Source organism: Capsicum annuum, chromosome 11 (genome assembly GCF_002878395.1).
Source record: "Capsicum annuum cultivar UCD-10X-F1 chromosome 11, UCD10Xv1.1, whole genome shotgun sequence".
NCBI classification, from domain to species: domain Eukaryota; kingdom Viridiplantae; phylum Streptophyta; class Magnoliopsida; order Solanales; family Solanaceae; genus Capsicum; species Capsicum annuum.
The window spans coordinates 184484598-184496960 of NC_061121.1; positions in this window are offsets into that span (position 1 = coordinate 184484598).

Consider the following 12363-nt stretch of genomic DNA (forward strand, 5'->3'; position numbering starts at 1 on the left):
GGGAATATAATATTTGCACATAATACTAATCAACATGTAGACATCATGATTTCCAATCCCAACTTACAAATTCAAGGGCTTTAACATGAATTCATATAATACTACACATATGTCAAAAAAATTTACATGAATCTTGCAATAAATCATGAATTAGAGATCTAATTAACCTCATACTCATGAATACAATCAAACCCAACATGAAACTCATGAAAGAAATCAACTTGTTATTTCAAAAGGATTCTTGAACTCCAAGGGTGGAAGGAAACCCTTGGATGAACAACTAACATACCATGGTGCTTTAATTCATGAAGATTGATGGTTTGTTCTTGAATCTTGAGTTTGAAATTAGATCTCCTAGGGTTTGTTCTTGATAGGATTTTAGAGAGAATGAGAGAATTATCCCTTTTGGATGTCCTAATTACGTGTTTTAAGGCTGATATGAGGTGGGAAAATATCCCAATTACCCCTCTGGATGTGAAGTTTTAATGACTAAAAACATGCCCAGCGACGTGAAGGCCGATGCACCACGTCGATGGTATCAACGCGATGACCAACACGCCATGTTGAGTTCATATTGGTTCACTGGAATTGTACTGAAAGCTGAGGGAAAATTATTTGTCGATGCAATAGGAGATGCAATGCATCGAGATCGCATCGACCTACTATTTTTGTCACCTGAACATAGTTCAAATGAGGTTCGAAAAATCTAAAACTCACCTAAAGTGACCTATTGACATTCTTGATCATAAATCAACCTAAAAATTGATATTTTAAAGTCATAAGGGTTGTGAAATAGGATCGCTAACTTACAAAGGCTAAAATACTTCTATGTATAAACACTTGGCTGAAATTTCTAAGTCTGGGACCTCTTTTCAAGACTTAACGGATTGAGTTAAGCTTAGAATTTTTTAGGATCTTACAATGTCTCCCCCTTGGGAACATTCATCCGCGAATGAGACTGATTACGCTTAGATATACTGATGGATTAAGTTTATACACTGAACATGCATATCTGATGCATGGAATACATGACTAAAAGTACTGATAAGATGAGTTTTCATACTAAATATACATATCTAATGCATGAGTACATGATTGAACTGATTCGTTAAAGCATGACTGAATATGCAACGGCAATGGATACTAAGTTTTTGACTATAACTGAACATGGAACTAAGCCAATCTAAGGAAAATTATTACCTTAGGCTGAGAATACTGATGAACCTGAGATCATTGACTAAACATGAATGAATAGGAATATGAGAAAATAACTGAGTCTGAAAAATGATACATAAACTTAATATCGTGAACTGAGCTGATTTATTGGATACAGGCCATGACATGGGAATGACCATATGGCTAATATTAGAATGAGAGAGTCAACTTATGAGTACTCATTACTCTAACTTGATCTTGTTACGAGATAAGAAACTGCAAGGTTTAGGATATGAAAGCTTAGGGGTTATAGTGCATCTCCCCCTTGGGACATTATATCCCCTAAAAATGCTGACTTGGTTGAGATACTGAGGAAAAGCTGACACGATGTACGGGGCACCTATGAATTGAATCATGACTGAGTATCTGGGATCTGAAACTGAGGCATGATACATGAACTGAGATAAACTTGTAACCACCAGAATGATCCATTGTGGAATAGTCATATTCATCAGACTTTGGATAGGATGACTTGGTAGAAAGATGGAAAACCATACAAACTTATCCGCCTGACTGTTTAACTGAATTGCTAGATTTACAGACACACTTATACTGAAAACTTATACTTAACTGGAGCATTTTTTGACACTCTTTCTATAAAGTACAACTACAAATTTTCCATCTTAGATATATTCCTCGAACACTCTCTCAACTATACTATACTCTCCGTTCTAGTACGACGCTTCACCTGAGACTACTGAAAACATTCACATGGACACTGAGCATGAATGTGTAAACATACTAACTTATCTAATTAACTGAATTGCTGATAGGTGAATACTGGTCATGTAATGTTGACCAGTACTTAGTCTGGACTGAAACTGTAGAGTATTATGCATATGAGGTAAGGACTGACTGAGCAACATGAGATAACTAAGCATGAATTCGTGAAAGCTGTATTACTTAACAATACAAGATCAAGAGTATAGAATTACTCTAAAATAGTCTATAAACTGAGGTAATGAAATATTGATAATTGTACGCTGTGGTCAAGTAAACCTAAAATTGAACTGAGTTACTGATCTGATTACTCGACTGAGACTGCGACTAAGACTGTAACTGGGACTGAATACTAAAACTGAATGCTGGGTTCTGATAACTACATGATGGAAACTAACATAAATCGAGGATCTAAATAGACACTCAGACCTAGCATTTTCTCAACTTCTTATCTCATGAAAAAAATCTGATTTCCCTCCCTTCAACAACTAAATACAATTTCTTGCTAGACATTTACTTAGCACACTAACTTGACAATCAGGCCTATTTTAATAACTATAGCCTCGTGTAAGACAAGCATGAAATTTTTTTTCCTTATCATGAAATATTTACTCTCTCCCATCTAAGCAATCGCTCATCACTACTTTATTTCATACTGAGAGTCCACTAAAGGGTTAAAACATGAGGACCTGAATTGTGAATGAATACTATGCCAAACTCGACACTAAACTAAGGTTTGAGAAATAGAATATCAACACCATGGATTTATCAAGAGAGCTAAACTAAGGATATACATGACATAATCTAAATTTAGCCGACTGTTAGAAGTGTAGCATGAGTCATAGGACCTGGGCATACTGTATAGCATGACATTAGTACATAAGTCATGAAACATAATTCATAACACTGAGTGAACTGGAACTCCTTATACTAGGAATGATAAGCGTACATGATTTTTGATAATTTGCACGAATATGAGCTATGATCATATAGCTGACATGTAAGGCGTGAGTAGATATCGTGATAGCTGAAGTGCAAAACTTTGCGCTAAGGTAAGGACGGGTTGGGAATCATCCTTTCCCACTGCTTTTCTATACATACTGACATTACTACTAAAAATCTGGAACCCTGACTTAGTTGTTCTACCATCTCCCCCTTAGCTTAAAGCCGATAATCTAAATCTGTGAACCACTTAATAAACTTTAAATCGAGCTAAAACCACTTTACTCTAGAGCCTGATATATAATAATACTCATAAACACTAAACTTATTCTAAAGGACTACACCTGATAATTCAAGGTCCACTGCTAGTACTTTCTTCTGATACACAATTCTTAGTTTTTATTGCCCCAACAATCATCATATAACAACCTCAACACTGACTAACTTAGAATTCTCAACTCTTCTTTTTAATGGTTCAACCAAAAAATAATTTCAAGTTTAAATCAACTGAAACTGAAGTACTACCCCTTTATTCAATGATTGGCTCATCAGGAAATTGGAACGAAATGACTCTATTACTAAAATCAATTGAAGATATTTTCTAAAATACTGTAATCGAGCAATTTTTGTATACTCATCTGACTAGAATAGATTTACCTACTGGGGTAGGCACTAAAAAGGTTCTGTTAAGATTTCTAGTCTGGCGTTAAAGTTGACTGCTATGTAAAAAGTAACAAGAGATAAGGAAGCTCCTGGATCTAATAAGGTATAAATATGTTAATGGAAGATCTGTAACATACCAGTGACCACATTAGGAGAACTTTCCTGATCCTATCAGGACTGAAGGTCAAAAAACTTGATTGGGCATTGCCTACTGGTGGCACTGGAAGTGGTACCCTGCTAATTCAGGCAACCAGACTGAGATGAAGGACGATTGTACTGACCCTGTGAACTTGACTGAGGATAATCTACAGCTCTATGGCCTGGCTTGCCACACTCAAAACATATATCACTGCCAGCTCTACATACACCCTTATGATTATTACCACATTCCTAGTATGGAGGATTTGTTCGGCCACTCTTTGGCCTTGGCGTTCTGGACCTCTTATTTTTTCTCCCTCTTTTCCTACATCTTTTCTCCTTACTCTGTGGAGCTTTAGTCATAAACATAGATAGGATTATAGCCAGATAATTGTTTTTGGCTACTACCAAATAAGATAAGGCAGTGAAAATAGTCCTGAGTTCGGAGTGAGATACAAGCTCATTCAGGGGATCTGCTTGAACGGGTGGAGGCACTGGCTGGTTTCCAGTTTTCCTTTTATTATTCTTTTTCGGAGACATTTTCTGTAAACTAAAGTAAGAAAAGGATTAGACTAAGAGTGTAATTGGAGCTCATGCTTACTCGCACGATATGAACATTGAAAGAAGGGAAAGTTTTCCTAAAACACCTCATAGCTCCTTGTCCATAAGTGTGGCACACTACACACCCATGCACAACACTCTACTAGATGTCACTTTTAGACTTCCTAGGACTCTGTTGAATCTTAGGCTCTGATACCAAGTTTGTAATGCCCCGAGTCCATACCACAGACACTACATGGTGCTTACGACACCGAATGACCACAAGCAAACCCATGACTAATATTTGCGGTGAGCACTGAATAATAATATTGTAATAAATGCAAAAAATAGGCTAAAATGCCATAAGGTTCAAATTCTGAAATACTGGTAAATAATAACATCTGATAAATATTTGAAATTTGAATACTGTCTAAACTAGTCTAGTTTGAAAAGGCTCTAACTAAACTATCTGAATGTACATTTGATAGGACAGGCCCCCAACTAACTCTAACTACTAAGATACTAATAAAATGATAACTTAAATAAAAGCATGCCCTCGATAGATAAGGACTTCTGATAACTGAATCTTTCTATATGGGGTCAGGAATTTGAGCGTCTGAACCTATGATATGAGATATTATAACGCAAAGAAAGAGTATGCTTCCGTACGTGGAATATACTAGTATGCTAGATAAGGTAGGCTGATATGCATAGGTTCATATGCATGAACAATACTGACTGAATATCATGAATACAACTGAATGCGAGTACATGTATAACTAAAATTGATGAAATACCCATTTTACACTACTGTGCATATATCTACATATATTGTGTCTGAGATCATAGTAACACTGGATACTGAGTTCTCATAATTGAATCACTGATAACTGTATTACTGATAGCTGGGTGACTATTTCTGATAGTCGTGGTTCTGGTGAACTAAATTGAGTTCTGTACTGAGCTGGCTGACTGTGTCTGACAGTCTTGATTCTGTAGAACTGAACTAAGTTCTATACTGAGACCAAAACTGAAACTATGTGAGTATTCATCTAACTAACATACCTCGTGTATGATTGAGTTGGGGTCCAACCTGTGACCCAAGTTGGTAGCAGGAAACTCTTTTATCAACCCTCGCTTATAGGAAAACTCGTACGAGATGTATCAATTCTACACTGGCTGGAAGGCATCTCAACCTACGCTGGCTACATAGTTCTATAATGCAGGGATGGCTACTAAGGGTCAAACCCTTTACTTATAGGAATGCCCCCATCCCTAGTTCTCTCGGTGTTGAATCCTACTCCTAACTAAATAGACTCGGACTAAACTGATTCCTAGACTGTTCTAGTTTTGACTGAACTATTACTGATAATACTATTTAACCAAGCTAAACTAAGTTCATTGAGTTCTATTGTCTGACTAAGTATGCTGAATTTTATTAATTGACTGAATACACTGAGTTCTGTAACTGATTGAATACTATTGTACGTGACATTACTAAGACAATTCTAAAACTACTGTAATTATTGGTAAATGGCTAGATTGTCGGGTATTTAATAACCCCAGGACTCGTAAGGATAAATTGTAAAGCATAGCATGATTTTGAAAAGCATTATAATGGTCACAACTCATTCATAGTGACATTTTATCACACTTGTCAGATGTAAGCTTGTATATCTACTAGCATGTCATAATTTCCCTATTTAATCCACAAGTCAATTTGTCAAATACTTGGGGAATATAATATATGCACATAATACTAATCAACATGTAGGCATCATGATTTCCAATCCCAACTTACAAATTCAAGGGCTTTAACATGAATTCACATAATACTACTAATATGTCAAATAAATTTACATGAATCTTTTAATAAATCATGAATTAGAAACCCAATTAACCTCATACTCATGAATACAATCAAACCCAACATGAAACTCATGAAAGAAATCAACTTGTAATTTAAAAAGGATTCTTGAACTCCAAGGGTGGAAGGAAACCCTTGGATGAACACCTAACGTACGTTGGTGATTTAATTCATGAAGATGGATGGTGCATTCTTGAATTTTGAGTTTGAAATTAGATCCCCTAGGGTTTGTTCTTGAGATGATTTTAGAGAGAATGAGAGAATTTTGCCTTTTGGATGACCTAATTACGTGTTTTTAAGGCTGATATAAGATGAGAAAATGACCCAATTACCCCTATGGATGTGGAGTTTTGATGACTAAATATGTGCCCAGTGACGCGCAGACCAATCGCCGCATCGATGGCTTCAATGCGATGAATAACTTGCCACATCGAGTTCACATTGGTTCATTTGAATTGCATTGAAAGCTAAGGAAAAATTATCTATCGACGTGATAGGCAACACGAATGCATCGAGATCCCGTTGATCCACTATTTTGGTAACCTGAACATGATTCAAACGAGGTCCAAAAAATCTAAAACTCACCCGAAGTGACCTACTGACATTCTTGATCATGAATCAACCTAAAAATTGATATTTTAATGTCATAAGAGTTGTGAAATAGGATCTCCAACATACAAAGGCTAAAATATTTCTAAGTATAAACACTTAGCTGAAATTTCTACGTCTGGGACCTCTTTTCAAGCCTTAACGGACTGAGTTAATCTTAGAATTTTGCGGGGTCTTACACCTAATATATAGGAATTTACAATGATATGGGGTGAAATTTGACGGGGAAAATAATGGGAATTTACCGAGAAGTGCTAGGATAAATTACCTTAGCTTTATTGGATGATTTTCCACACTTTCTCATGCCCTATGCTCTCAAAATCAAGGAAAATAGTAAAGAAAATAAGGGGAAAATCGAGTGAAAAAAGGGGATTTAATAACCCCTGCAGGTGCAACTAAAGTAGTTGATAACACTCACCTATACCTTTTGAATTGGTAAAGGACAGTCATTGTCAATATCTCAACTTAAGTTGAGGCCGAATCCATGAGGAGAAAAATTAGCTTTCTTATCCTATGGGTGTTAACAATTACTACAAAGATACTTAAAGCGAAAATAATGTAAAGTACATGATTTAAAATAGGGGTGGGGCTGGTTTGAAACAAAGTTTGATCAAGGTATGATAAAATCAAGACACTAAGGCAACACTTGTGTTTGAAAATTCCATATTAGAAGGATCTTGGGATTATGCCTACCTAAGGGAAAGTTATGCATAAGAACATGATGATTTGGTACAAATTCTACATGGTAATGATGTGGTAGGCTAGGTTGAAAGTCCTTGAGGCTAGTTTGTCAATAAAGCCTCAAGGATGTCACTCATTGAACGAGTGTGTCAATTAAAGCCACCCAACACGTCAATTGGGCATCCCTATTTCTATCAAGATGCCCAAAACATAGCTAATTTTTCATTCACCCTTATTTCTAAGATAGCAAAAACATAGCAAACTACATGCATTATTGTCCACTAGTGCTTTGTTCCCCATAACCCTCTTTAAATGATGCCATAGGTTCCAATAGTTCACCTATATCCCTCTTCCAAGAATGAAGTGAGCTTTTAAGAGTTTGGAGTTTTCACCCATAAACCCATTTTAGGGTTTTCACCCACAAATCCCAAATAATTAAACTAAGAAATAGTGAAACCCATCATCGACAAACTAGAATCAACACAAATACATCACAATTGCACCTTAGTTCAACATAATCCGAAGACAAAGAGATTTAGATATTAATGAAGTAAAGAGAAAGAAATATACCATAAGGTTCATTCAAAGCATCCATTCTTCAATATTGTTGACCAAATTAGGGTTTGTAACTTCAAATTCAATTTCTCTCTAAAATTCTATAATGCCAAAATGGGAAAGGTTTTGGAACTTTTAAGGGATTTGGAGTCGGCTAGGTAAAATTATAAAATTACCCTTGGGCACATTCCTGCATTTCCACGATCATAGCTACTGCGACCACAATAAGAACATCATAATCGCAGTCCTTTAACCTGGCTTGACTAGCTGCGATCACTACCCTTAGACCGCGATCTCAGTAACTAAGGCAGCTTTTCTGCTTCAAGTCTTTCAGCTGCATTTCTCTTTTCCTTTTTGATCCTTTTTAGTTTAAATCCACATCTTTCCATCTCATAACCTGTATACCTGCAAAATGTGGAAATTAGTGCATTCAATCAAAAATTTCTCTTATTTATACATTTAAATCATAGTAGTATGCATGCATGTTGAGTACAAATGAGTGGTAACTTCACCACTCATCAGTGGTCACTAGGTTGCATAAGTAACTGCTGCTAAAACAACTCTTTGACCACTAAAGTAGCAAGGCAAGGAGAGGAGGATGCCGCTAAAGTAGTATCTTGTTCCCTAAAGTGGACAATGATTGCTTAACTGGTCCTCTTCAAAATTACAATGGCTGCTAAAGTGATACTATGTCACTAAAGTGACTACTGCTTAAGCGGTTGCACTAGATGGTGCCACACACTAGATTTCTCTTAGTCCAAATGGATGTTGATCTGGTGCTCGAGATTTGTTTGAAAGCCCATGAACATAAATGAAAAATAATACCTTTCCAAATTTGACATTATTGACTCAATAAAATAATTTAAAATTTCATTCGAGATCATTTCAACTAAATATGGAGCTCATCTAGTCTTAATTTTACAAAATGCACCCTATAGCCCAAAATGAGTTCAGAATCCTTGGGACCTGAACCAAGGGCCCCCCCTAGCCTAAAAACAATGTTCCAAAGCTTATGGCACAGTCTAAATACTTATCCGAGGTTATTTACTAAGAGTTTTAGTTTAAGACTAGTTCCTTCACAGGGAATGCTCTAAAAAGGAAAATTGAGCCTAAACCTAAATAAATTGTTCGATAACCAAACCGACAATTTCAATAAGTATAAATGACCTGTAGCTGCTGTAGGAAGGCTTAAAATGCAAAAAATACATGAAAACTAAGCATAGGACCTGTAGGGTAATTATAATATCCACTACTAAAAGGACTTCCATTGTAAAAGTCAATGGACAGAAGAAGCATGAAATCAAGAAGGGATAAGGTACTAGGCTTACATGTTCTGACCAAGACTTCCCAAATAACCTTTATGGAGAACAACGCTTTCAAGGGATCTTGCTATAGGTATCCTTTTTTCAACCAACTCCCTTACTTCATTTCTCAAATAGCCAAAACTCAACCCCAACCGGCGATGGACCTCTAACTAAATCGAGAATGGATAAATTACAAAAGTACAAACCACAATATTCTAATACCACACCGATACCATTATAATCAAGAAAAAACTTATCTAAGATAAACACAAACCATTGCATGAATTAGGCAACCAACTCCAATACCCAAATCTTACCTTCTTTTATCTTTTCGAACTTGCTATCTACTCAAACCACATTAATTGTTATACGAGTCCTGTCCGTGTGATACCATCACAACAATCTCGAAGAACTAGAGATGATCCATTAATAATCCATAACGGCAAATGTAATACTAAGTCCATAAGGCTTTACCTGAACTCCCAAATGAAGATGGTCAAAGCCTGCAATCTCTTGCCAAGGGTAAAACTTGTTTGGATAACCCTCAAAACTGATAGTCAAGAGTCTGAAGTACCAACTCATAAAGTTGAGCAATCCTTTATAGGATGCCCCACTAACTAAGGATGAAACCATGCATAGCCAACTTGAATACACTACTTTTGTTGAGCAAACAATCAAAATCTTAATGAAAATTGAAAATCACAATCAAGAGTAGAAAATACCATCATCAAGTGTTAATAGGTTATCCTCTAAATATCAATCAACCATAATCTATATGAACTGGAGAAGACCAAACAGGTAGATACAAAGTAGGCTTAGACAACCTATAAACGGATGCCTAACTGACATAAATTTGGAAATCCGGGCTACAGCCAAACTTCACAATCCAAAATTATAACTTTCACGTCAAAGCCAAACTATTTAATCTTAATAATCCGAATCAATACTATAGACGAGTAAGCATCAAGACTCTAGAATCTATCAAAACCTTCAATCCTCTATTCCAAAGCATTAAAATCCAAATTAGAGCAAACAAGTCTAAATTAAGGTTAAATACCCAAATCAGCCTTACTATCATAAATTAGGCATATCCCAAGTGGTCTTTGCCAGAACTTAAATCAAAATATAGCTGAAAGACGAAATCTCAAAGAAGGAAAATCCATCGACTGAAGACACAGGTAATCAACTCCATATCTATTGAAGGGTATAATACACCAAGGCATTCCCAAGAACTCACCAAGGATGCTAGCAATCCTAGTGATGACTAAAACTCAAGTAACTTAGTGAAATACAATTTTATCCAGAATTTGGCAAATCCAATACTCGATCTATGACCACAAATATCCATAGGCACATATCACCAAGGACAAGCACTCCCAAAGTATTATTATCCCAAACAACTGCCAAAATAAGTATTTCCCAAATTTGCCCATGTAAAACAACCTTAACACAATTAACTATGAATCATATCATATTGGAATACCGTACCAATCTCAAAATCAATGCCAAGATCAAGACCACTACTAAAAATGAACCAAGCAATCTAGATAACAAATTCCTAATTAGCTACTTAAGTAGTGGTAATAGAAAAGGATCACCCATCTCTACTACCCTTAACTTCACTAGAATAAGACTCTCATCATAGAAAGAATGGAATATCCAACTCCACAATAATTCAAAGACCAAAACTATCCCTAGGAGATGAATCCAATAAACCTGATAGGCAAGCCTAAGACCTTTTAATAATAACTTCAGGATTATTAATGGGTGAAAAACTAGATAAATTATAAGAATAGGTTCCAAACTGGTCAACCAAAAAAATGGGCTATATAGAAGGATATCCAATGCTAAAATCTCAGCAAACCAAAAGGGACATACTAGAATCTCAAACTTAGAAATGGGTAATATAACCAAATTGGCAACTCTAGAACTATAACAAAACTATGAAAGGACAACCTGCCTTCACTTTTGTAGGCCACTAAACAATAATCTAACATTGGAATAGAAGAGGAAGATGACCAACATCACCTTGCTAAAATGGAGAAAACCATTTGACTTAGCTAGTTGCCTAGTCTAATGAACAATAATAACGAAGAAAGGATTCTAGTTGATAATACTAATCTAGTTATCTATCCAGTAAGAATCAATCAACGTCAAATAATGACAATAATAACAACAATAATTGAAACATCAGTATAAAGAGTAGGTGGTAAAAAAATGTAAATCAATAAAAAGTACCAGTTAAGGGCTCTAGAAGGCCAATATGTCAATGTAAAAGGGACTTGAACCCAAATGCTACCACTACTAGAAAAATATTAATACTGTCCCCTCTATCCACAACTAAAAGAAATCATATACGTGGGTAGTAAGATATATATAAATTCTACACCAAGGCATACAATAACCAATATAAACCTACTAAGGAACATAATCATCGACGGGTACAAAAACCATAATGCATTAAAATAAATGGTAAACGTAGGGAATAAGAGGTTCACCAATTATGATTGAAACCCAAAATCATAATCTTGATGTTATTGAAGGAGTATGAAATAGAGCAGGTCCAAAATTAGACTAAGCATTTGAATCACCAATTGAGGCACTAAGTGCACTACCTCTAAGTGAAAGCACCACATCTTGATGATACCAATTTGGATGAGCAAAATGACTAATAATTTATGTCAAGGACACTCTCTAGTCCAATGAACAATCTCTTTAAGTTGTTACAAACCCATGAATCCATAACCTGGTGAGAAACACAAGATGACCCCAACTAGTTGATACACCCTGGGTTTTGATCCTTAAAAAATTTATTGAGGTTGAGCTTCTGGGCATCATAATACTTATGGGTACTTTTCGTATGATGTGTTAAAGTTTAAGGTTCTCAAATCATATGATAATAAGTATGGTTTGGTTACATTCTGTACAAGGTATGAAAGGACATAAAAATACTCGTATGGAGATAGTATGAGTGGTAATATTCAACTCATATGGTGGACAGTATGAACCTCTTTTCATACTATCTTAGTTATGGTTTATGCATACTACTCATATGATGGGTACGATTTAGGCAAGGGGAGTCATATGGTGAAAAGTGTGTTATGTCCACTATTTTGTCTAGGGTAAGAG